The following is a 27,148-nucleotide window of genomic DNA, read 5'->3' as shown; positions in this document are numbered from 1 at the left end:
GCAAAAAAGAGGCATGATTAGTTCTGCTAAGACTGGAGCTTTCTCGCTTTCTGTGGTGTTTTCAAACAAATGTTTCTTTCTCCCTTAAAGAGTTTGAATCCTCAGGACCAACAAGTGGCACTAGCGCCTGTTGTAGAATTTCTTTAAAAAGCGTTTTTCATTTTTCACCTAAAAGACCATGCTTTTGTTTTGAGGACACTACACCATAGGATTGTGCATAAGGTGGCCCTTTTGTGTTAGTTTATGACATTGCAGAGCTGAAGAATGTTCACTGATTGACTTAAAAGGAGATAAGGAGCCTGGAGAAGAGATTCCAGTGGTAGAAGGTGGTTCTAAGACCCATGTTGGTGACAGTGTAAGGAGGAACCCTCAGCCTGCTTCTTCAGTCTGTAATTTATACTTTGATATTCTGTGTCACTACTTCAGTTGCTGCACTGATACATCTTTGTCTCTTTCTCTGCCTATTTAACTATTTTCCCACTTTCTTTAAGAGAACAGAATTCAGGCTGCCTGGGTTCAGCAGTTGAGCATCTGCCTTTGGCTAAGAGCATGATCCTGAGGTCCTGGGATCAAGTCTTGCATTGGGATCCCCACAGGGAGCCTGCTTCTCTCTCCCCTTGTGTCAGCTTCTCTTTATATGTCTTCCATGAATAAATAAATAAAATCTTTTAAAAAGAGAGAAAAAAATTCTTGTAAAGACAGCATATCCAGTAATCGCAAGTACTCATCAAATATTTGCCGTGATTGAATAACATGCTGACTCAAAGATAAAAGAATCCAAGAGGCTACTGTTTATATAGAGTACTTAATACATGCCAGGCTTTGCTTCAGCATTTTACATGAATTAGCACATTTAATCTTCACAAAAGAAAATCTGTAAGGTTTTCAGTATTATTAGCATTATACCTATTTTACAAGTGGGGAAAGTGAGGAAAGTGAAGGCATTTGTCCAGGTTCACAGGGCTAGAAACATTAGTCTTGGATTTTGAAACCTAGAAGTCTGACTCTGCAAAGAAACTAAATGCTTGGGGGTTGAGGGGAGGAGAAGTGCATTTTGTTCAGTTGTTTTATTTTTAGCAGCTCTCCATATGGACAAAAGGAAGCTGTGTTCATTCCTTATTTCCAGGTTATCTAGCATGGCAACAAGAAAATAATTAAATTGTCTGTAAATCTTCAATGCGTTATGTGAAGGCAAGAAAGTCCTTGATGGCAGGAAGAACTTCCATAAGCATCTGACAGTTCCAGGCTGAGAGGTGGGGGCACCTGGATTCAGAAGGTTTTGTACTGGTTTAACCTGCCTGACCCAGGACATGCCTTGAGTCCCCCAAGTGATTGAAAGTATACATTCAAGTCATAATAACCCCTACTCTGATCTCATATGGAGTAATGATGTCAAGAAGACTCATACTGTTTTTAAAGATGCCAGAGAAGCCAGGAGGCAATGCCAGCCCACAGAGTCTCCTCGATATAGGCTCAGTGGATGGATCTGTAAATACCTGAATGATTCACCTTCCCCTGGTAAAAGATGCTAGCTTTTCAAAAAGAATCATATCCTTTAAGGAAATCTTGGGGAACACACACCTTTTTGTAATCAGAACAATCTTGAGCATTACCTCTGAGGAAGGCATTTATTTCATTTTCCCCCCAAAGAAATTAGAACATGATTACGGAGACAATCCCTGAGGAGGGATCGCTCTCTATAAGGCTGGGACAAGCCTCTCCAAGTCTGGGAAAGATTTGACACACAGCCACATACGCACATATTCTGATCGACTTGCATCCATTCTGAAAAGGAGTGTGTGATGGAAACCAAGTGTACCGAGGCCTTTTGCAAGAAAAACCTCCATTACCAGTACTTTCTCAGCCTTCCAAACATCTTGTACATAAAGCAGGAACCAAGCCATGTTCTATTACCTTATTTGAAAAGGTTCTGGGGCACCTGGGCAGCTCAGTGGGTTAAGGTTAAGCATCTGCTTGGCTCAGGTCACGGTCTCAGGGTCCTGGAATCAAGCCCCACATCAGGTTCCCTGCTCAGCAGAGCGTCTGCTTCTCCATCTTTCTGCTCATGCTTCTCTCTCTCTCTCTCTCTCTCTCTCTCTCAAATAAATAAATAATATCTTTAAAAATAATAGAAAGGTTCTGGCCCCCACTTAGCAAAGGCTCCTGTGCTCTCCCTATGTGACAAGACCAGTATGAGAAATCATTCTAAACTGTCCCCTATCCTTCTAGAGAGGGCCAGCAACAATCTTAGCACTGTTGACACACAAACTACTCAGAAACCACTCGTTACACTTTCCTATAAATGAAGTAAGAACAGTTTCTCTCTCTTTTTGTACACAGTTAAACTTGAAGGGTTGCGAGTGGCCATCAATTTTAACATCTCATGTTACAAATAAGGCAACAGTCCCAGTGAAGGGGCAAGGCTTGCAGGAATCGGGGACTGTCAGAAGTACTTCCTTTCTCTACTCCATACCACTCCTTTCTTTCTTATCTGCTTCCTCCAGGGTTTGGTCTCATTTCATTCACATTTATCATTTCTTCTGTCACTTTCCTTCTCTCCAGCTCTCTCTTTTCTTCTCTCTTTCTTCCGCAGAATTGAGTAAAACAAAAATGGAGCCCACTGAATGCCAGTCCGTCCTAAGAGAAAATAGGACAGAAATCCTTCCCTGGAAAGTCTCAGATGTAGGGTCCTTTGTTTTGGGGATGGAAAGAAGTAGAATCCGGAATGCCTCACCTTCCATAGTCAGATACCCGTGGTCTCTTCTCCTGGCCTTAATAACGGTGGTCATTTTAATGACAACACTAAAATGGCCGGGAGAGGGGGGCCTCAGTGGTTGAACATCTGCCTTTGGCTCAGGTCATGATCTTGGGGTCCTGGGATTGAGTCCCACATCAAGCTCTGCAAAGAGCCTGCTTCTCCCTCTGCCTGTGTCTCTGCCTCTCCTTTGTGTCTCTCGTGAATAAATAAATTAAATATTTAAAAAAAAAAACATAAATAATATGAAGTGAGGCCCAGACACAGGCTTTTGCTTCAAAAGCAAAGATAAAACTGGTGCAATGACAGTAATAGCAATTGCTACGTTTATTGAGCAGGTCTAGGTGTTAGACACTAAACTAGCTTCTTCCAATATATAATATAATTTAATCTTTACAAATTCATAAGTATGGATTTCATTCATCCCACTTTGTAGAATAAGAAAACCTACACACAGAGATCATAAGAATCTTGTGCAAGAATACTCAGCTTAGATATTTCTGGATCCAAGGGTTCTTATTTCTGGTGTTATAAGCAGCCTCCCTGCCTCCAAAACAAACAAGTACAGAAGCTTTAAAGGAACGAGTAGCTAGACTCAATATCCAAGCAAGTACAGACAAGAAACTAACGATTACAGAGGTCCTGCTATGCACCAAGTGTTTCCAATGCAACACCAATGGAGGGATGGTTTGAAAGTCTTTGATTATCTCCCCCAACACACACCCACACTTCCCACCAGTGTGCTTGCATTGTGTAGTACAACAAAATGACTTTATCTCAAGCTTACATAAAGGACCAACCTACACCCTTAGGCAGGCAGTTTACCTGCCCCCAACAAATTTCCAGCCAGATTGTTGTCCTCAAACCTCCATTATACTGAAAATTCTGCAGGTAGCCCAAATGTATGTGTATAACCTACAAATACCAAGTGTATATATGTTGGATTTATGAAACTTCCATGTAGAAATCATGGAAACTATTGGTGGGTTCTGTAAACACCACAGTCTCTATGTTAATTCAATGTAATCCTGAGAATAGTGCCTTTTTTCATTTTATAGATGGGAAAACTAAAACCCAGAGAAGTAAGGTGATTTGCATGATGCCCTACAGCTAATAAATGGTAAGCAGAAATATGATTACAGATTCATCTAGCTCCAAAATTCATGCTTTATACATTTTTTCTTGGATCCTTATTTTAAAAAAACTCTGCTTTTTCTAAATTATAAAAGTAACATGTATTTATTTGCAGAAAATCTGGGAAACACTATTAAAAATAAAGATGAGAAAAAAATAAATTAAATTAAATAAAAATAAAAAAATAAAGATGGGAAAATGTTTCAATAACACCATAATCCAAACCAATAGCAATGTTTTAACAGTTTTCCTTCCAATTACATACTATTCAGTAACAGAATTTTATTGACTGATTTTTTCATTATATTGTATACATGAGCCCATGCAATTAAAAATTCCACTAAAACTTCTTTTTAAAATTTCTGTAGATACTTATAGATATATTCTATAGAGGGGATCCCTGGGTGGCTCAGAGGTTTGGCGCCTGCCTTTGGCCCAGGGCATGATCCTGGAGACCCGGGATCGAGTCCCACGACGGGCTCCCGGCATGGGGCCTGCTTCTCTCTCTGCCTGTGTCTCTGCCTCTCTCTCTCATAAATAAATAAATAAACAAACAAACAAATAAATAAATAATCTTTAAAAAAAGATATATTCTATAGAATATTCAACATATACATAGTTCATCAGCCTTCTTCCTTATTGTTGGACATTAGACCATGCCTGAATTTTAAAAATTATAATAGTACTAGGAAAAAAACCCTTAGTGTATAAATCTTGGGCTGGTGATTTACTTAGGACTGATCTCCAAATATGAGAATGGGTGTTTTCTATTATTTCATGCTGCTTCTTCTCTTGAAATGAAGACCCTTCCCCCTCACCATTGCCAGTACACTACACCAGAAGCTCTCCTTATGCCTCATTTCTAAACCACTGAGTCAAGTTATTATCATATATGTCTAGACCTTAGGTTTGGAGAACGCAGGGCAAAAAGTCAGGAATCTGGAATCAGAAAGTCTGGATTCCTACACCAATTTACTTGTCACCAAAGTGCTTCTGGCATGTTCCCTGAGGTCTTCAGCTCATGTTTTCTTACCTGGAAAATAGAACACTAATAGTACCTCCCTCAAAAGATTGATATGAGGATTAAATCAGATATAGCACGTGGCAAGGTAAACCATCATGCGTTCTGGCAAACATCAGCTGCTGTTCGCTTTAGGAGTACAACATATTTGGACAGCTTTCAAGGAGAAAAAGAGAAAAACTAGTTTTCTGCTCATTGGCTTTTTTGGTAAACTTAAACCATTCTTTCAAAAATGGTTGTTTAAAAAAGAAGTTTTATGGGAAGCCTGGGTAGCTCAGCAGTTCAGCACCTGCCTTCAGCTCAGGGTGTGATCCCAGGGTCCTGGGATCAAGTCCTGCATCAGGCTCCCTATGGGGAGCCTGCTTCTCCCTCTGCCTGTGTTTCTGCGTCTCTCTGTATGTCTCTCATGAATAAATAAATAAAATCTTAAAAAAAAAAAAAAGGTTTGAAAACCCTAGAGAGAAATAACAGCTGTCACAAATACTTCCCAAGTCCACCAAGCATTTGTGTCATCCTGGAGATTTTGAAAGCTTTTGCTCCCATGTGGAATTAACAAACCTAAATGTCTCCATCTACAGGCACACTAGAGAGCTCATGAACCCAACCCCACGGGGTAGCAGTGTAGGACAGTCCTGTGTCCTGGGCCTTGCCCCCACCCCCCCACCCCCACCCTGGGGCAGGCCACAACTTTTGGAGCTACTGTGATTGGCCCAGGCTCTTTCCTAAGAGACGTTTAATGCTGAAGGGGGATGCTGCTAAGACACCTGCCAGCAGAGAAAGGAGAAGGGAGGAGAGAAAGTTAGTGTCACCTCCCAGGGAAAAAAAAGTGATCCTGCCTCTATCAGGCAGAAAAGATTCAAGACAGACAGAGAATTGAGAAGCTGGGGATATGTTTGCTGTCAAGTGTGTGAAGAGGTAACTAGGCTAAAAAAGAAGTTTTCTGGGCAGGTATCATACTACAGTGAAAAAGAAGGAAGGAAAAGAGTCATTTTATGATTGGTCAATTCAGAAATTTCAGGGATGCAGTGACAATGAAACTTGAAGACAAGCATGCGGAGAATAGGAGCCTTTAGGGAAGAGTCAGCCGTATCTAAGGGGATAAGCATCAAGGAAATGGGAAGAGGTGCCTCCTGCTTTGAGATGAGCTCAGATGTTGACCATGGATGCTGTTGTGTATCTTGGATTTTGCTTTGTTCTGTTTTGAAATAGAGACATTGTCTATTTTGCTTTTTTTTTTTTGAGAATAGTTGACACAGTGTTACATTAGTTAGTTTCAGGTGTACAACATAGTGATTCAACAACTCTATATATTATGTTATGCTCACCCACAAGTGTGGCTACCATCTGTCACTGTCTTTTAAGAAGAAAGTTAAAAATGGGTGAGTAAAATCTGGGGAAAAAATGTCTGTGACCAAGTAGAAATTTCTCAAACTCCTATAAGTGGGGTGTATAAAAGACAGACAACGATTCATCTAATAGGTATCAAAATGTTAATAACAATAATGAAAACCTACAATTATGGATGATGCTTTTTTAATCCAAATCATAGGATCAGCTCAGATGATGTGTTGGCAAAAATGTGGGCCTTCCATAACCTTGGAAATAACTGACAAACTCACTCAGCCTGAATAGCTGAGCTGATAAATCTGAAATTTGCTGATGATATGATCTCCCAAAAGTTAGGAAAAGACCATGATTCTGCATCCAACTCTAGCCAACAAGGAGGGATTGAGGAATAAGATAGAAACCATCAGAACTTTAGGGGGAATACCCATGCCACCTTAGAATTCATATATTAAGAATGAAAATCCTGAGCATGGTAAGCCATGTACCTTAGACTTTAGATAAACAAATCTAAAAATGTTCAGAGAAAAGATTCTTCCAAATGAAGATGGCTTGAGAAGGATGGGAGGCTCCAGAAGAATTCTGAGAAATGCAATAAATATTCCATTGCTGCTCAGAATTCAAGGAGCCTGAACTTTGGAACTGGTTATGTAAAGGTGGGAAAGTTACTGAAATTGCTCCTAGCCTCTACTTCATGATTTGTAAAATGAGAATGACCTTACTCATCTGACTGGTTTATGGTAAATGGGATGAATGCTTGTGAAGTGTTTAGCACAATGCCAGACACTTAATAAAATTTCACTAAATTGTACCTATTATCAATCTCACTAGCATCCTTAACTTCAGGGATGGGGTGATTATTTCCTGTTCACCACCAGTTTAGAAATTCTGATTCTATTTGGTGTCATCTGATTGGGATCAGAGGGGGCCTATGGTGGAGAAGCACGATGCTCTCTAGTGAAAGAGGGCAGAACATACAGCCAGATGCTTACTCTACAACTTCAGAGGTGTTTGCAGGGTGTGCCCTGAAAGGCAACTCTGGACCAAAGAAAGTTTAGTCTCTGTGTGCTGGCCCTGGACCCAAAGGCGTCCAGAGAGGGATACTTTTATTTATATGGAAACTCTTCTCCAAGCTTCCATTCTCCTCATAAAGGGTGAATAATGATAGCCTTTCTTGTAGGATCATTCACTCATTCATTCATGTAGTCAGCCATTCTAAAACCCTTGTTAAGAGTCTAGCCTAAGATTAAAAGTACAGGTTTGGGAACATCACAGGCTTGGCTTGTATCTGAGCTCTACTACTTACTAACAATGTCTTGAGGAGCTGTTGAAGTTCTTGGAGCATCAGCTCCCTTATCTAGAAAGTAAAGGTAATAATACTTTCATCTTCACCTTGTGAAAGTCTACAGTGCCTACGGTGGATTGGCACAGATTAAATACTGAAAAAATGGCAGTGCTTGTGTTTTATTATTACTTAGTTCTTCTGAGATGGGCTGTAATTTTCTCCAAAGAAAAGACCAGACAAATAAGTCCATGAAACAAAATGGGTACATCAGCTCCTGTTATTGTACATATGTGTATCTTACTGTTTGCAAACTATCTGATTTAAAACTAATGACACAGTGTGGCACCTGGGCGGTGCAGTTGGTTGAGCACTGGACTCTTGGTTTTGGCTCAGGTTGTGATCTCAAGATCATGGAATCAAGCCCCAAGTTGGGCTCCACATTCAACAGGGAGTCTCTTAGGACTCTCTCTTCCTCTCCGTCTACCCTCCCCCTTCCAAAAAAAATGGATATAAATAAATCCTTAAAAAAAAAAACTAATGATGCGGTGCTAAAATTACAGTCTAGGTCTAGTCTTCTTACCTGAGAAAAGTTCACTGGGGAAAAGTCAAGAACAACCTGTAAGTCTAAGAAGGATTGATTATATAGTTAATAATATGTTCATATGATGGGCTATTTTACAATTTTTGAAATGAGGCTAACAAAGCATTTGAAGGCAAGACATGAAACACTATTTGGCCACAAGTTTTATGTAAGGCAAAAGTAGAAAAGGAACAAATGCAATCTTGTGATGCATGCACATGAGCAGCATGTCCAGGACAACAACAACAAAAAAGTTAAGTATCCTCCTTATCTCTGGACAGCCACACTCTAAGAAGGACACTGAAAAACTCTAGTTCTTTCTTGTGTGGATAAAAGGCCAATATGACAGGGAAGGGATGACAAAAAATTAGAGGAAATACAGAAGTCCATTTCAGCTATTTGGAGGACTACCACGTAGATGACAGGAGCATTGTGTGCAGCTCCAAAAGGGTTCTATGGAGTCAACGGAGGGGAAGATGGGGCAGGAGGAGGCAAGATTTTCACAGAGGTAGAGTGATAACAGGATTCACATCAGGACTAAACACCTAGCCAGAATGGGCATCTCAGCTTAGCCTCTTTCTTCACTTAGCACAATACTGGCACAGTGTATGGGCTCCATTAGCATCAGTGACATTCATGGCATGAGGAGGAGGGGTTGGAGAGGAGAGGTAGCGAAAGAGAAAAGACAAAGGAGAGGAAGAGAAAGGGTCTTGAGTGCTGAGCTATGTCTTCCCCCTTCTTTCTCTTCTTCCATTACACATAGTGACACTGCCTTAGCACAGCATCCCTGTCCACCTCCAACCGTCACAACAAAACCAACCAGATTCTAAGCCATTGATGAAAGGAAAGCAATAATCAGCAATAGTTGCATCTTCTCTGGGTTGTCAGAATTTCTTAAATAATCTGGTTCTCACTGGAATAATGGTTCAAGTAGAAAAACAGGTGGAGAGGTAGAAAGAAAGTGGTGCTGAGGTGCTAATAGGTGAAGAGAGGCCATTTCTCCATAAGGAGAAAGTGAAGAAAGCTAAACTGAAGAAGACTAAGCCAAAATGAAGGAGGAAGACCAGAGAAAATGTTGAAGACCTAAACAAGGCATTGACTCTAGAAATGGAAAAGAGGAGGTGGGTGCCAAGGATGTGTAAGAGACATAATCTATAATATGTGGAATAATATGTGGATTGACTGGGAATAATCAGGAAGAAGCAGCCTGGCTGACTTGTGGATATGCAGCATAGGGAACTAGGTGGCTATATCCATTACAGGATAAGGAAGCCGGGAGGGTGAGCAGATTTGGAAGGAAGAGTAGAAAAAGAGAGAACTGGGGCTGGAGCTCAGCAGAAAGTATCAGAGAAAAAAATCTTGGTATAGGGAAAGCTTTCAAATTATGAAAGTTCTCAAACAGTAGAATGAATTGCAGTGGAAAAAAATTACCATCTGCTTATTCCTTTGGGTGAAAGGGAATCTGGGTGACTTCAAGTGAATCTCCTCCATTCCAAAAAGGATGTCTCCCGGGATAAGGGCAAAGACCAAATTCTCCTTACAAACTGACCTATTCAGATCTCATGCTTTACCTAAAATATGAAGAGACTTGTTCTAGCCACTTGTTCTAGGCTTGGAGCACATGAGACCTGAGAAGGGTAAGCATAAGAGAAATGACCCAAAGATTTGGGAATTGAGTATGTGGTTGGATGTTGACTATTCTGGTGAGGTTTTCTAGGTGAGTAAATCAAAGTTCATGTTCTTATTATCTTGTTTTGTGACTGTGTATACAAACACACACACACACACATTCATTCTCTATTGGTGTTTTCTTTCCTGAATTTTGGGAAATTTCAGCATTTAACCTCAGTTAAACAAAATATAATATTTTTTAAATGCGGCCACTTAATGATTTATTTATTTGGTCTGATTTCCAAAGCCTAAGGTCTTAGCCACTAAGCTAGATCCTCAATAAGGTTTTAGAATGAGTAAAGAAATTAATTAACCCTTTGGACAGAATAGGCAGCATATTATACACATTTAGGGAAAAAAACTGAGGCTAGAGAAATTAAGTAATTTGCCCAATATAAAGCAGCTTACTCTGCTGCTGTCCTGTGCACTGTACCTTAATGTGAATTAGGATGGAACACTTCTTGGCTGATTGCAGCACAAGATTTGGCAAACAGAATTCTTACTGGATTTCAGCCCATACATTCGCTCTTGGCTGGGTGCCTTTGTGCAGGGCACAACCTTTCAACAGTACTTAAGTTTGTAAAGGCAAGACTTTGTCTCAGGCCTTCTGATTTTCCATACTCTTCTCTTCCTGTAAAGATCATACTGCTTTTACAGTAAAGCACATTTCTCCATCCCCCATCAAATAATAGCAAAAAGTTAGTAGGATTTCTAAGCTATTTGTGAAAGCAAAGTAATAGTCATATCTTTCCTTTGTTGCTACTGTTTTGGAAATAGCTCTTGGATGAGTATTGGTACAAATTTATGAATGGATTAAGGAGTAGGGATTGTGGTTGAGAAAGGAGTCAAAAGGCTACAGATGAAAAGGGGAAATGCTGGGTAAGAAAAAGATGGTAGTTCTTAAGACCTGTATCCTCTGAGCTCAACTCTATTGAATGCTCCCAACTTTCTCCTTGTTAGAAAAATTTTATATTAATCTTTTCATTCATCCTCGCCCTGATTTATCAAGCATCCATTGATCACATGCCATATTCCAGGCAGAGTGAAACAGTAGGTATCAATAGTACATGGTCTTAGTCATCAAAAACTCTAAAATACTTAGGAATACATTTACCCCAAAAGGTGAAATATCCACACACAGGAAACTACAAGACATTAATGAAATAAATTGAAGAAGATACAAATAAATGGAAGGATATTATGTCCTCATGGGTTGGAAGAATTAATATTGTTAAAATGTCTGTACTACCCAGTGCAATCTACAGGTTCAATGCAATCTCTATCAGAATTCCAATGATATTTTTTATAGAAATAGAATCCTAAATTTTCTATGGAACCAGAAAAGACCCCAAATAGCCAAAGCAATCTTGAGAAATAACAAAGCTGGAGGAAGAGTGGAGAGAGAGAGAGAGAGAGAGAACTGGGGCTGGAGCTCAGCTCCCTGATTTCAATACATACTACAAAGCTATAGTAATAAAAACTGTATGGTATTGGCAAAAAAAAAAAAAAAAACAAACATATTGATAATGAAACAGAATAGAGAACCTGGCAATAAACTCACATGTATATGGACAATTAATTATGACAAAGAATCCAAGAATTTTGGGGAAAGGATAGTCTCTTCAATAAAATGGTGTTGGGATAAACTGGACAGTCACATGCAAATGAATGAAACTGAACCACCATCTTGCACCATACACAAAAATTAAAAATGGATTAAAGATGAACATAAGACCTGAATCATCAGGGAAATACAAATTAAAACTACAATGAAAGATCACCTCACTCCTGTTAGAATGGTTATTGTCAAAAGACAAGAAATAACAAGTGTTGGTGAAGATGTGAAGAAAAGGGAACACTTGTACTTTATTGGTAGGAATGTAATTTGTGCAGCCACTCTGGAAAATAGTATAAAGGCTCCTCAAAAAAATTAAAAATAGGACTATTACATGATCTAGCAATTCCACTGTATTTATCTGAAGAAAATGAAAACACTAATTCAAAAAGATATCTGCTCCCTTAAGCTCATAACAGTATTACATACAATTGCCAAGACATAGGAACAACTTAAGTCTCCAATGACAGATGAATGAATAAAGAAAATGTGATATACTACTCAGCCATTAAAAAAGAATGAAATCTTTCCATTTACAACAACATGGATGGACCTTGAAGACATTATACTAAATGAAATACATCAGAGAAAGACAAATACCTTATGATTTCATTTATATGTGGAATCTAAAAAAGAAAACAAATAATCAAACTCATAGATACAAAAAAAAAAAAAAAAAACCAGATTGGCAGTTACCAGAGACAGGAAGTATGGGGTTGGAGAAAAGGGTGAAAGGGTTCAAAAGTACAAGCTTCCAGTTACAATAAATAAATCATGGGGATGTAATATATAGCATGGTGACTATAGTCAACAACACCATATTTTACATTTGAAAATTTCTAAGAGATTAAATCTTAAAAGTTATCATCACAAGAAAAAAATTTTGGTAACTAAGGTGACAGATGTTAACTAGACTTATTATGGTGATCATCTTGCAATGCATACAAATATCAAATCATTCTGTTGTACACCTATAACTAATTTTATATGTCAAGTATACTTCAATGAAAAGAAAGAAAAACACAAAGACCATGAGAGAAGAAATAAGTTCACAGTTTCGTTACAATGTAATTTGAAAAGTTATATGAGCTGTGGGAGCCCAGAGATCATAAATAACTTTCCTAGTGAGAGGAGAGGCAATATTTGATCTGAATATGGAAGGGTGAGGCATTTTTATAGAGAGAAAATGGAGGAAGGCAGTCAAGGCAAAGAAACAGATGTGCAAAGCTTCAGAACAACAGAGACATGGAGTATTTATTGAATGGGGAGAGGTCTGGTGGACAAGATGGTTCATGAAGGGTAATGGTGACTGGTAAGTCTGGAGAGGTAGGTTGGAGCCAGAGGCAGTGATTCAGGGGATTAAAACCTAATGTGGAGAGATGATATCTGCCCAGCAGATACATACTGATTTTAGCATCATCCCTAAACAATCTGGCATCATTTATCTCTTGAGAGGCCTTTCAGAAAAAGAATTCTACATGTTAAGGCTAGAATAAACTATTACAGCTTCATGGCTTTAAAGTCACAAAGCTTCTAGTTCAAATCCTGGCTCTATTATTTACCTATTTATTGTGGCATTTTGGAGATGTTTCTCTCCTCTGAGAGATTTGGTATCTTTATGTTTACGACAGAAACAAGGGAACCTCACAGAACTGAGGTGTTGACTATGAATTGTCCCATAGAGTGCCTTGCACATAGGATACATGCAACAGATGTTGGCACTATCCCCTCTCCCCATCCTTTTACCCTCTCTCCTTCCTTTAGCAGGATTATACTTGCTCAAGAGTGTTAATAACATAGCCTATTTTTACAGGTCTTTCAAATAGAGAACTTCATGACTTACACAATATACAGCTTCTATTAGGAAATTCTTTTAAATACCCTAAGACTGCCTAAACTCCTTTGTTGTACTACTCAACAGAACAATGAAAAGAGTCTACATAGCAGGACAATGCCTACTATTCTGGAAAGATTTGTAGGTCTTCAGGTTCTGTTATCACAGTATTGCCTGCAAATCTTTCTGGGAATCAGAAAAAAAACAATGAGCTCAGAAAAACATTATTGTTGGCTCATTGTTCTAGGACTCTGCATGACTGCTTAAAGTAAAGTAAAATTTCAATGGCTTACCTTTCTCCTACACACTTACCTTGATCCATTAGAATGTTTTCCATCCTAATCTGCTCCTGTAAAACAAGTAGGATGATTTTTCACTGGATAATCCCAAAATACTTTAATCACCTTAATCACTGAATGGCTCTCTTCCTGGTTGGGGGAATTAAGTTTTAGACTTGTAGAATGTGACAGTTAAAAAATACCTTTGAGATCATATAGTGTAGCATTTCCCAAGGGAGTCAGAGTAAGTGTACAGAAGCGGAATGGACAGTAGAGCCCGGACTGGTTCTAGAAAATACAAAGCCCTTTTTACATCATTGAATCTAGAGACCCTATGTGTCCCCAAAGCCACAATAGCAGAAAGACTAGCATCTACCTCTTGGAGAATCCTCCTTCCCCAAAAACTGTTTAAATCCCTGGGATGTAAGAGAACATCTCTTACTTCCAAATATAAGCAGGATATAGGAACCACCACTGCTTCTCATAGCCTCTATAGGGTGCTGTTTAACACGATGGGAAAAAAACACAGTTGGTCACCTCTATTCTATGCCTGGCTGTCACAAGCCCTTGTAGAGATTGTCCAAGCATTTTTTTTTTTTTTTTAGAAAATGTGATGCGACCCCTTCTGTGCCAAACTGTGCCAAGAGCATGCTACTTTAGACAGCCCAGACCTCAGGGCTGTGCTCCCACGCTCTCTTGTTCATTTGTCCTACGCTGCCATTATCAACTTTACCTGTCCTTTTATAGAAATAATTTAGTCCCAAGGACTCATTCCTCTTGGCTTTGGCCAAGAACTAAGAGGGAGATTTGATGGGAAATGGGATTTTCATGATTAGCCATGCTTACTGCATGCCTCAGATAGTGTGAGCAATGTCCACCAAACCCGATGTTGGGCTTTAAAGAGTCATCATGGCTCATTAATTCAAGCCAACTGCTTCTTCTGATGCTTAATAAGATAAAGAGTGATCTCTTTCAATGTTCAGGAATGTCCTGGCAGTGTTGGGCTTGCCTCATGAAGCAGTGCATTAAGTAGGTGGATCTCCAGCATGAGGCTTTCATAGAGGATTTCCAAGGGTAGTTTTGATTATTTAACTTGAAATACCCTCCTGGAGTTAGAAAAAATCCTCTGTAACAGAGTCTACTGATTCCCAAGATGGGTACAGGATGAGGTCCTGGAGGGGATTATTCTGTAGGTAAGTGTGTGCTTCCTAAGCCTCTAGCAATTCTCTCTAATTTACAGGATGTCTTCAGAGCCATGAACTTGGACTTTGACATTGTAAAATTGTACCTTAAGTCACTGTTCATTGGAGAGCTTGCCCCAAAAGAGCCTAGCCAGGAGAGAAACAAAAAAGTGAGTGAAGTCTCAGGACTTCACAGGAGCATGTGGAGGGACGGGGACAAGAGCCAGTTGACTCTTTCCAGATATATCCAAGAACTGATCATTTTCAGTGAGACCCAGCCTGTCATGCCTGGGTGAGCCTGCAATAGCATGAATGAGTAGATTCTGCATATTTCAAAGCAATGTCATCCTCCTTAGACCTCTATGTAAGAAAGGAATGAAATTTTTGGTCCTGTACCAAACTAATTCCACGTCTCTAAGTACCTACTTCATGTCAGGCAATGAACACATAAAAATTTTTTCCAGTGGCTGCTTGTAACTGTTAGATGTCTGGATCTATGTTCTTTGCAAAAGTAAGTTCCATAAGAGCAGTGAATATCTGTATTTTTCTTATCCTTGGGCCCTCAAGAACCCACCTGCATAGAATCAGACATGTAGTAGGGACTCCATAAATAGCTACTGAATGAAAGATGTGAATATATCCTAACAACAACCCTTCTTAAATTTGGTGAAGTTATAGTCTAGGAGGAATAAATTACTTTCTGGAAGTCCCACAGTTGATGTGTCAAAGAACTGGGACTCCAAGTTACTTCTTTCTGGCCCAACCCCTTAGGTAATCCCAAGGAAGGGTGTCACTCTTTCTTTCTCTAATATTTTGGCTTCCTGCAATACTGTCTTTTAAAGGACAGGGTCTCTGTAAGATTAAACATTCAGTGGGATGATTTTACCTAAAGCTTAGAGGGATTTTAACTATATAATTGAGCTTTTTATTTTTTGCAACTTTTTTGTTAAAACTGCTCAGATTCTGTGTAATTCAGAAATAATTTGTACCAAGTACTGGTCTACATATCACTATGAGGAGGATATAATAAGGATAATGTTTCTGCTTTAAGAAATGAGGAAATAGGGACGCCTGGGTGGCTCAGTGGTTGAGCGTCCACCTTCAGCTCAGGGTGTGATCCCAGGGTTCTGGGATCGAGTCCTGCATCAGGCTCCCTGCAAGGAGCCTGCTTCTAACATCTGCCTATGTCTCTGCCTCTCTCTGTGTCTCTCATGAATAAATAAATAAAATCTTTTTTAAAAAAAGAAATGAGGAAAGAAACTCACCAAGGAATAGGCAGAAACTGAGAACACAGAACTGATTTGGTGCAGACCTCAGATGAACACTTTATACTCACCCTTCAGGTTCACTTGCATCCTGCACAGCTGTGTGTCAGGACACACAGTCCTGTATTTGGCAGCAAGGGCTCTGAGGCTGCGTGCTTGGACTCGCAGACCAGCCCTGCCAGAGGTTACCAAAACTCTCCATGACTCGGTTTCTGTCTCTTTGTAAAATAGCAACAACAGTAGCACCAACCTCCTATGAGATATTGGGGGATTAGGGAAAGAGTTAAAGGCACTTCAAGTCCTTAGCACTGTGTCTGGAACATAGTAAATGCTCAATAAATTTTAGATACTATTGTTATAAACTCAATGGTAGCACCAGCAATTGAAAAACATCCAGATATGTCACCACTATTTAGAACAAGAGGCTCTAGATTTAAAAAGAGAAAGTGACACAAAGCTTGTTTTTCCTAAAATTTTCTCAAAGAAAAAGAAAATCCCACTAATGGTTGAGAGCTGTAAGACAATCATTCATTATCTAAAGGAGTATTGGTCTCTGGGGGTAAAAGTCTGCTGTAAATTTTCTTTAGTACATCTATGTGGATACACAAATATACATATTCGTATGTGTGTGTGTAAAACACACATATACTCAGATATGCGCATATAGGCAATTTCAAAATGAAAATGTTTGTTTCCTGTATTTTGTTCATACTGCAAATGTCTCTCCTTTCATGTATCTGAACAATCCTGCTCTTTTTCTTATACTCAGGTCACTGTGTCCACTGTCCTTGTTTCAAACCCATTAGTCATTAAGCTAAGAGACAGCTCTTCCCAGCACTTGCACTGACTCTCCAGTCTGCTCGGCAAGCTGGTAAACCAATGTAACCTTGTACTTACACACACACGTACACATGTTACACAGACACAGACCAGGACCCACACACAGCAGCAGACACACACTAATGCCACCAGAGATCACAGGAAAGTCATCCTTTAAGTTAATCTAAGTGAACTGTATTTTCCTATGTTCATCCTCTTTAATGAATGAGCCCTTCGCACATACTAAACTGCTGATTATGTAGAAAATTCTGTGTAAACTGTACCCCTAAGGATAATAACACAGATCCATCTAGACAACGTGGCTCCCCAAAGCATAATCCAAAGATCAAACAACACCTAAAACAATATTGATGGTTTAAAAGGCAACTATTAGAAATGCCTGGGTGATTCAATCAGTTAAGCATCTGAGTTTATCTCAGGTCACAATCCCTGGGTTCTGGAATGGAGTCCTGCATTGGGTTCCCTGCTCCACAGGGATCCTGTTTCTCTCTCTCTCTCTCTCTCTCTCTCTCTCTCTCTGCCCCTCCCCCCACTTGTGCTCACTTTCTCTCCCTCTCTCTCTTCTGTCTCAAGTAAATAAATTTTTTTTAAAAATAAAGGACTAAATAAATAAAAGGCAACTGTTAGACACAAAAACCACGCCCCTCAAAAAAAAAAAAAAATAACCCATTCTGAGTTCCAAAACAGTTTGAGGACAGTTTATAAATCACTACTCATCTTTCTCTTCTCCTGGAAAAAAAAATATATATATTATCATAACCCTTTTAAAAGGTTTTGTTTGTTCATGGTTTTATGTTTTTAATTTTTCCCAATTAAACATATTAATATCAATAAATTTTTATTCATTAAATTAAGGTATGAATAAAAGAGATCATTCATTGTGTTCATTTGTGTTCCCTGAGGGAATTAATTCCTTCTCTGAATATTCATTTCTCAGTCCCAGTTGGTGGAACATTTCCAAGAATTGCGAAGAACATTAGAGTCCATGAACATGTTCAAGGCCAACCTGGTGTTCTTCCTTCACTTGGCCCAGACCTAGATTTTGAAGACCCTAGCTTGACTAATGATGTGGCATTTTGGCAACGGCTGGCTTGTGACAATATTCATTTCCTTCTTTCTCACAATTTCCCAGGTTAAGTAGGTAGCCTAAGTGCAGGCAGTGGCCTACAGTGAAGGCTCAGACTGTTTCCTTCTCTGTTTAGATTGGCACCATCTGCTGCCTGACACTTTCCAGCAAGCTACCCATCCATGTCTGACACTAGCAAGTTACCACACTTTGCCAGACCACAGTTTATTTGTCTTTAAAATGGGGATAATAATTGCTTATGGAAATATTTTGGACTAAAAAATTAATGTTTAAAACACCTAGTGCAGTGACTGGCACATAGGAAATATTCAATGTATGACAGATGCTACTCTTCACCCAATTTCTACATACCAGCTCAGTAACTGGAGTCCTTTGTCGGCCGTGTAACACTCTCTTCTATCCTGTATTCATCTTCCAACCAACAAAAAGAGAGAGAGAAGCAAATCAAGAAAGAGACTCTTAACTGCAGAGAACACACTGATGGTTATCACAGGGGAGGGGGCTGGAGATGGGTTAAATAGGTCATGGGGATTAAGAAGGGCATTTGTGATGAACACTGAGGGGGGATATATGCAAGGGTTGAATCACATTATACACCTGAAACTAATATTATACTGAACAAGCACATGCTATTGAAGTAGAAAGAGGCATTTGATTCTCATTGAAATATCTGTGGAAGGTTTTATGGGAAATTAATAATGTTAATTCCAGAAGTCTATGTCAATTTTTCTTCTTGAAAAGTCAACTTGCTTTTATTGAAAAGCAATTCTTTTGGAAACTGAAAAGGAAACAAACATTTGTTTGGTGCTTAGCATAAGCTAGACACTTTGTAAGTATTTAAGTTGCCCAACAGTCCATGAGTAAAGTATTAGGTTTTATCAGATGAAGAGCTGAGGTTCAGAGCTACTGAGTAAATTGCTCAGATCCAAGCAACATATACATGATGAAGAATGGTTGAGAATCCAAATGTGCCTGACTCCAAAGGCCATACTCTTTCTACTTCTCACTGGAAGATTCTGACAGTGGCAAGGAAAATGTTCTAGGCTGTAAGAATCCCATGGACAAAGGAACACAAGAGAAAAGAATGCAACATGTGGGGAATAGAAAGTGAATATGGCTTAGGGTCAAATGAGATCTCCCACCATCCCTCTCCAAGGGGCTCCTGAGTGTACAAGCAGACTTATTTATTAATATCTTCTTGACCACCCCCTCAATTTCTCTAACAATAACTTCTCTCTTCTAGGGTCAGAGTTCATTTCTACAGCATGACCTGGGACATCTTTCCATGTTTACAAAGTCCAACTGGAACCGCCTAATGTAGAAATTTGTGATGAATGAGGGCAGCCACATTGTCCTATAACGCCACTGCAATGTAGCACCTAGCAGAGTTCCTGGCACATAGTAGGCTTTCAATAGCATTTGTTGAGTGGATGGATGGATGGATGGATGGATGGATGGATGGGTGAACCAAGGTAACAGTACAGGAGTGCTAAGAGTGGGTTCTAGCCCAGACTCTGATAAGGCTCCCTGCATGATCTTGACTGAGTCATATTCTATCTCTGCCTCTCCATATTCTCATCTCTAATATTAGAACTTAAACTGGATCTCTGCTTTTCTATGACATTCTAGGATTCAGAGACTATGTACTCTGGCTTACAAGGAGGGACGTGCCTTTGAGCCTTCCACTAAGCCATAGTGGAGCCTTCCACTATGACCTTGCATTCCAGCCAGGTCACTTAGGAAAAACTCATAAGCACTGACTCAGAGCCTATTTGCTTTGCCTTAGCACAGTGGTTTTATATTGAACTGAAAGGTACTTAAAATCACAGGTCTTATGAACCCTCTTTCTGGTTGAGTAAAATAAGTTTAAGTAGATTAAATAGCACAGATTTGGATCTGGATTCATATTAGAATTATGTCTGTTACTCAAAATGGTTAGAATGAATAATGTATTGTCATTTTATGTGACAAGTCACTTAACTGGAAAGTTCCTGTAGGTACACTGTTCTGCCTTCCATCCACCAGTGCTATATTAACAAAGTGTTTCTGTATTCACTCAGAAATCTTTACCACAGAATAAAAGCAAAGACAGTTTCTTCTGTCCTGGTGAGAATTAGGGAATGGGCGCTTCCACTCTCTCTCCCCTGTTTTGAGGAAGTCAGAGGAAAAAGGAGACTCATGCACTTTGGTGGTAATTGACAGTTGACTTGGTGCCAGTATATGTAATATTTCAAGCTCCATCCTTGCTGGTGTTTTTAAAAAGTCACTGCTTTTTCATTGGTCCAAATTTGTACACTGCTGTCTCTCTGTAAATTGTGTTGCCAGAAACAATCTTGCACTAGTTGAAATGAATATAACCTTGATGACTCATGAACGGAGTAAGTAAATGGGAAATGTTCTAAAAGCAAATCGAGTGTACTCTGCCTTTTTGCAAGAAAAACCAGCAACTCATGAGCAAAATGAACAGGGAGATACAGGAAATAAGGAGAAAAAACTATCTGTGGGAAGGAAAGGCGGGTAGGAGGAAGGTAACAAAGAAAATTATAAGCAGCAATACCTTTACCTATGTACATCACAATTTTAAATTTCAAGACTTGATTTCATATCAACTTACCCTCCCCCTGGAAAAACACAGAGGGTTTGGTATGTTTTTTTGTTTTGTTTTGTTTTGTTTTTTTAATTTTCATTCACTCACTGCGCTAGTAAATGTGTATGTCTGGTCTTCATAGTGCTTGTGCAATAAAAGAGCCCTTCTGAAAGCACACCGCCAAATATCTGCACACATTTTGGACTTCTGTGCAATACCAAAATCCAAATGAACTCCCTGTAGCATATCTTTCAACTCCCTTTCCCAACACTCAGCATGTACAGTTTGAAAACTATAAGAATCAAGTATATTATAGAGACAAAGACACAAAATATTTGATACTAAGACCTGCCTTGAAAATCTGGCCTATCTTGTTTCCACGACTACGTCTGAAAATAATTTGAGGGGACGACTGTCAAGTATGTTATTTTCTGTAATCCTCTTCTTATCTATTTCACAGATGGGGAAATTGCCCATGGCTACACACACCCAGTAGTAGGGATTTGAATTCAGGCCAAAAAAGCTTCATAGAAGCTTTGGAATCCAAGGCTTGGATTCTATGTACTGCACCAAGAAAGATCTCACTTGGAAATGAGAAATGACTTAAGATGGTTTCTAGATGGAATTTGGTGCGGGGCAGCCTATTTCCGTGTGGCTGATAATCTTTACTTCCCCATGGATCAGTCTATCCCTTGGTTCCAGTAATTGTGGCTTCCAGACCCAGGAGTGAGGGTAGAGCCAGCAGCTTTAGATTATACCCATAATTACTCTGACCATTGTTCTAAGTTCCAGAACTTTGAGCTGTCAAGATCTGTTCCCTAACCTATCATGGATCAAAACTTATCTCTCCTTTTACCAATTTCCACAGATAGTCATTGACTGCAGAGGTACAGTCAGCTGATGGAAGAAACCAAAATGTTGGCTCTTAAAGGATTTAATTAGCAAAGTGAATCATTGCTTACCACAGTGTCCATTTGTGTTTATTGCTCCCATTATGTTGTATATTTTTTAAGTGTGGGAACCCCATTTTATCATGTCTGACTTTATATTCCAAATGCTCAACTCAGTGTCTGATGCATAGGATGTACTTCAAAATAAATAATGGATGGGTAAATAAAGGAGCAAATGCATAGCAGTAAGAGTTAGCAGGTGGTATGCAGTTTGATGGGAGAAGTGCAGAGTGCAATGGAGCCCTAGAAGGGGGAATAAAAATTGATGAGTACACATTGAATTTGACATATCATGAGCCATCCAAAGTGCTGCCCTTTCAAGCATGAGATTAGAGGGAGAGATCTGTGATGAAGAGAGTTTCCACTATAAGTATGGTAGGGAGTGTTAGAGGTGAATAGAGAATGTTTCTCCTGATGGATGGGGACAGGAGGAGTTTGCTAAGAGAGGACTCCACCATAAGGACCATGGAAAGACATGTTAACCCTTTAGATGTTCAAATATCTACATGAGATGTACAGTGTCTAGACCAGCATAGTCCAACAGAAGTATAAAGTAGGCCACATTACAATGACACAAATAATTTTAAATTTTCTAATAGCCACATTTTAACAAGTAACTTTATTACCCCATATATATTCAAAATATCATTTCAACATGTAACCAATATAAAAATCATTAATATGGTAATTTGCACTCCTTTTTTCATCCTGAGTCTCAAAATCCATTATTATACACTTACAGCCCATCTTAATTGGACTGGTCATACTGCAAGTGCTCAATAAGCAGCATGTGGCTCACGTCTACTGTATTGAACAGTGAAGATATAAAACATTTATAGGCCAGTTATCAAGAGAGGTCAAATATGCAATAAAAAACAAATGCTCTTTATTCTTCTGTAGTGAAAGAGGAGAAATTGAATATCTCAATATGCCAGCATTTTATATACATCATCTCATGTCTCCCTAAACAACTCATGGAGGTAAATGTCATCATATTACATTTATTAAAGATGAAATAGAGCCTCAAAGAGGGTGAAATTTACCCAAACCACACAGCAGTATTTATACATCCAGTATATGAAAACACATCAATATGCTTCCAAATCTTCACTCTATTAAAACCTCCAGACTGTCATTGAGAGAGAAGATATCACAAAAACCTAATCAGAAATGTTTTGAGCTTGGCATCAATTCAAATATTTTTATTCTAGTTTATTTTTATATGAGAGCATTGAAGCCTGAACATGCAATAATTTTTATATGAGAACATTGAAGCCAAGCCCCTCTAAGAGATCATTTCAGATCCACGATTCTTTGAAATACTTTAATAGTAGGATTTCTAGCACCATTTTTCCCCCAGAGCTAATTAAAATTTTAGAGCTGAGTTTTCTTCATTTATAAAATAAGAAATCTCTCTGCCCTACCTACCTTCAGAATTTTTTAAAATGAGGACCTCCCCTAAAGAAAGAGGGATGGGAAAACATTTCATTGCAACAGGCTTTTATGAAATTTCATGATCAGGAATTATGTTAGTCTGAATTTGTGTTCCTGGATCTCATAATTATTTCTTTATAGGTTTTGAAAGCCAGTGAGTCATTCCGTGGCCCAAGGGCAAGTTCAAGAGGCTCAGATATCTTACTTTGACTTTAGAGATGCATGTTGAAAGCTCTGATAGAGAAGGACATTTCAGGAGAGAAATCTCACAACTAATGAACCCTTTCTTCTCCTCAGGGCCTATCAGCAAAATGGTGGAATCACAGACACTTCCAACATCACATAAAACCAAACACCTACCCCAAAGACCCAGATGTTGATGTAGGCCCACTTTTCCTGGTTGGAGACTCACAGCCTGTCAAGGTAGGTTTAGAATTCCTGAACATGTGAGAAATATTCCTGGAAGTGGTTCCTGGAAATACCTATGGTCTTGCCCAGGAAAAATCAAGATGGGGATTCCCATTTCAAGCACGTTCTCAGAGTATGTCTCCTTTTAACTTCAGAACATAGACATGAGATAACAGAATCTGGGGTTGTATGGATAGAAGGAGATGTGGAACATGAGATTCTATGACCCTAAAGGACATCCAGCCAACCTCCTACAATAGGAAATATGATAACCATATCACTCTGCATGAACAATTCTGGTGACAGACAGATCCCTGCCATCACTACTACCTCTGAGGAAACACAAAATTAGTGTTAGTGAAACCAGATGACTAAGGTTGGAAACCAGATGACTAAGTTTAATGAGGATATGAAGACATTCGCTCAAACTTCTCTAGCAAGAAGTTCCTTTGGCCGAGGTCAGAAAGGTTGCTGCCTGTGTTCTCCTCTAGGATTTTGATGGATTCCTGTCTCACATTTAGGTCTTTCATCCATTTTGAGTTTACTCTTGTGTATAGTGTAAGAAAGTCATCCAGTTTCATTCTTCTGTGTGTGGCTGTCCAATTTTACCAGTACTATTCTTTGAAGAGACTGTCCTTTTTCTATTGGATATTCTTTCCTGCTTTGTCGAAGATTAGTTGACCATAGAGCTGAGGGTCCATTTTGGGGTTCACTATTGTGTTCCATTGATCTATGCCTGTTTCTGTGCCAGTACCATCTTGTCTTGATGATGATCTTTGTAATACAGCTTGAAGTCCAGAATTGTGATGCCTCCATCTTTGATTTTCTTTTTCAACATACTTTTTGGCTACTTGGGGTTTTTTCTGATTCCATACAAACTTTAGGATTGTTTGTTCCCACTCTATGAAAAATGTTGATAGTATTTTTATAGGGATTCCATGGAACGTATAGATGGCTTTGGATAGCATAATAGTTTAACAATATTAATTCTTCCAATCCATGAGCATGAAATGCTCTTCCATTTCTTTGTGTCTTTCTCAATTTCTTTCATAACTTTTCTATGGTTTTCAGAGTACATAACCTTTACCTCTTTGGTTATGTTTCTTTCTAGGTATCTTATGGTTTTTGGTGTAATTATAAATGGGATTGATTCCTTGATTTCAATCACAAGAAAGAAAATTGGAAGGAACACAAATACATGAAGGTTAAAGAGCATCCTACTAAAGAATTAATGGGTCAGCCAGGAAATTAAAGACAAATTTTTAAAAAATACATAGAAGCAAATGCAAATGAAAACATGACAGTTTAGAACTTTTGGTATACAGCAAAGGCAGTCCTAAAAGGGAAATACATAGTAATAAAAGCCTTTCTCAAGAAACAAGAAAAGTCTCAAATACACAACCTAAACTTACACCTAAAGGACCTGGAAAAATAACAGTGAATAAAGCCGAAATCCAGCAGGAGAAGAGAAATAATAATAAGTAGAACATAAATCAATGATACAGGAATTTTTTAAAAACAGTAGGCACTGACGGGGGCACTTGGCGGGATGAGCACTGGATGTTATGCTATATGTTGGCAAATTGAACTCCAATAAAAAAATTTTAAAAAAGAACATAATGTGAACTGAGAATATTAAAGAGATATTTTGCCCATTTCATGATTGGATTGTTTGTTTCTTTGGTGTTGAGTTTAATAAGTTTTTTATAGATCTTGGAAACTAGCCCTTTATCTGATATAAGAAAAAAAAAAAAAAACAGTAGAAGGGCAGCGCGAGTGGCTCAGCAGTTTAGCACCACCTTCAGCTCAGGGCCTGATCCTGGAGACCTGGGATTGAGTCCCATATCAGGCTCCCTGCTTGGAGCCTGCTTCTCCCTCTACTTGTGTCTCTGCTTCTCTCTCTCTCTCTGTCTATCATGAATAAATAAATTTTAAAAATCTTTTAAAAAAAGAATTAAAAATGCTTTTTCTTTTTCTTTTTTTTTTAAAGATTTTATTTATTTATTCATAGACACAGAGAGAGAAAAGCAGAGACACAGGGAGAGGGAGAAGCAGGCTCCATGCAAGGAGCCCGACATGGGACTCGATCCCTGGTCTCCAGGATCACACCCCAGGCTGCAGGCGGCGCCAAACCGCTGCGCCACCAGGGCTGCCCAAAAATGCTTTTTCTTAACCAAAATCAAACTTACAGCATCTCACAAAGAAAGTTTTCATGGAACCCCAAAATATACTCATCTAAAAAATGCTTACACATTTGAGAAATAAGACAAAATCAGGGAAGGTCCCAAACATTTCCTATAGATCAATGGTTTTCAACCAGAAGTAATGTTGCCCCAATGGGACATAGACAAGAATGTGCAGAGATATTTTTGGTTAACACATGGAGGGGAAGGGATGGGGCTGGCACCAAGTAGGTAGAAGTCAATGGTTCTGTTAAACACCCCAAAATACACAGAACAATCCTTAACAACAAGAAATTACCTGGCCCAAAATGCCAACAGTGCTGGGGTTGAGAGATTCTGTTGCAGATAGTCTGATTTGCCCAAATGTTTCACACCAGTACTCATCTGTAACATGCCTCATCAGGATATCTTGTGGGACCATTTTTTGAGATATGGGGGTCAATTCCCACTGCTGGCCCTTCCACTGCTGGAATTCTGCAGCCCCATTCTATAGTAGTCACCCTCTCCTTCTCCTGCATTACTAAAAAGAGGAATAAGGACATCAGTGCCCCATTTTGAAAGGTAGCCTATTTCTAACCTAACCAGAGGTGTGTTCATGTAAGAAAAAAGCTATTGGAATTTCTTATCTGAGACTTCTTCCCTGTCTGTAGTGCTGCATTGTGACCTTATCTCATGAGGAATAAATGGATGATATGGATTCACTGCAGAATGCCCATCTCACAAGACTCTCTGCCCTTGGGAGCTATTTCATTGTGTCCTTTTCCTTCAAATGCCAACTTAGCATCTCAGGTACAAGTAAGTCATGCTCAAACTGTCAAAGAGAAACCGAGCTGGACATTTTTTAAAAGTGACAAGACAGATTATATTCAGGCTTCTATAGTAGGGGAAAGGGACTTCAGTACAAACTGAACTCAATTAAAACAAAAGGTGGGAGATTTTTTTAAACACTGGGTGTGCTAAAGGAGGGGAGGAAAAGTTGATCAGTGTGGTTAGGTCATCTGTGTCCGCTACATAGTGCTTATGAAAATTAGGGTCTCACCCTCCACACACAGAGAAAGAAACTGGGATGAATCATCCTAATCTGGATGATTACATTCAAAGGAATGACTGCGAGATCCTCAAGAAAGACATTTATGGGTCATAAAAGATCCATCTCAAAGAGACAGAGAAAGGATTTTACTATTGTAAGTTTTCTAACAGAAATAAAGGAAGATCTGAGGCCTACAGTCAGTTTTGGCTTGAACAAATAGTAAATTCTTTTGGCAGTATTGGACTTTCTTAGGCAGAACTGTAAGGGCACTGGGGTTATCCTGGAGGCATGACCTTGAGTTGTTAGAAACTGTTTGTGTTTAATCAAGTCTCAGTGTAGGGTATCAACAAAATCATTTGTGCTACAGGTTTGGAGAATTTGATAGTCTGGAAGCCAACAGGGAGACCTAGTAGAGAAAGAAGGTTCTAACTAAAGTCTGGTTGAGGACAGAGTTGTCAAAATTCAGAGGGACTCCATCAGATTCCTTTGTGCTCTAGACAGCTTCTCTGGTCTTGGGGGAGAAGCAGGTAAATAACCATCTGGTCAGAAAATAAGTATAGCTTCTGTGTTTCTGCCACCTTGACATATTGTGACAGGGCCCAATCCTAAGGATTGTGATGGACTGAAGGATTCCATGGACCTCAAGAAAGTGTGAAAGTTCACAGC

General features: G+C 39.1%; 1 long non-coding RNA gene across 1 annotated transcript in view; it reads right to left on the bottom strand.

Moving 5' to 3' along the window:
* LOC112663360 (uncharacterized) overlaps nucleotides 1-17,207 on the bottom strand; it is a 38,009-nt gene extending 20,802 nt beyond the window's left edge. Inside the window, exons 1-3 of the long non-coding RNA XR_003139184.3 lie at nucleotides 17,067-17,207; nucleotides 16,035-16,216; nucleotides 13,552-13,588 (exon numbers count right to left, since the gene is read on the bottom strand). This is a non-coding gene — a long non-coding RNA (uncharacterized LOC112663360). The remainder of the gene's footprint in view (nucleotides 1-13,551; nucleotides 13,589-16,034; nucleotides 16,217-17,066) is intronic.
* Nucleotides 17,208-27,148: the final 9,941 nt, after the last annotated feature.

Source organism: Canis lupus, chromosome 18 (genome assembly GCF_003254725.2).
Source record: "Canis lupus dingo isolate Sandy chromosome 18, ASM325472v2, whole genome shotgun sequence".
In the NCBI taxonomy this organism is placed as follows: Eukaryota; Metazoa; Chordata; class Mammalia; order Carnivora; family Canidae; genus Canis; species Canis lupus.
Note: the sequence above shows the minus strand (reverse complement) of the source record. Positions and strands in the feature narration are given on the sequence as shown.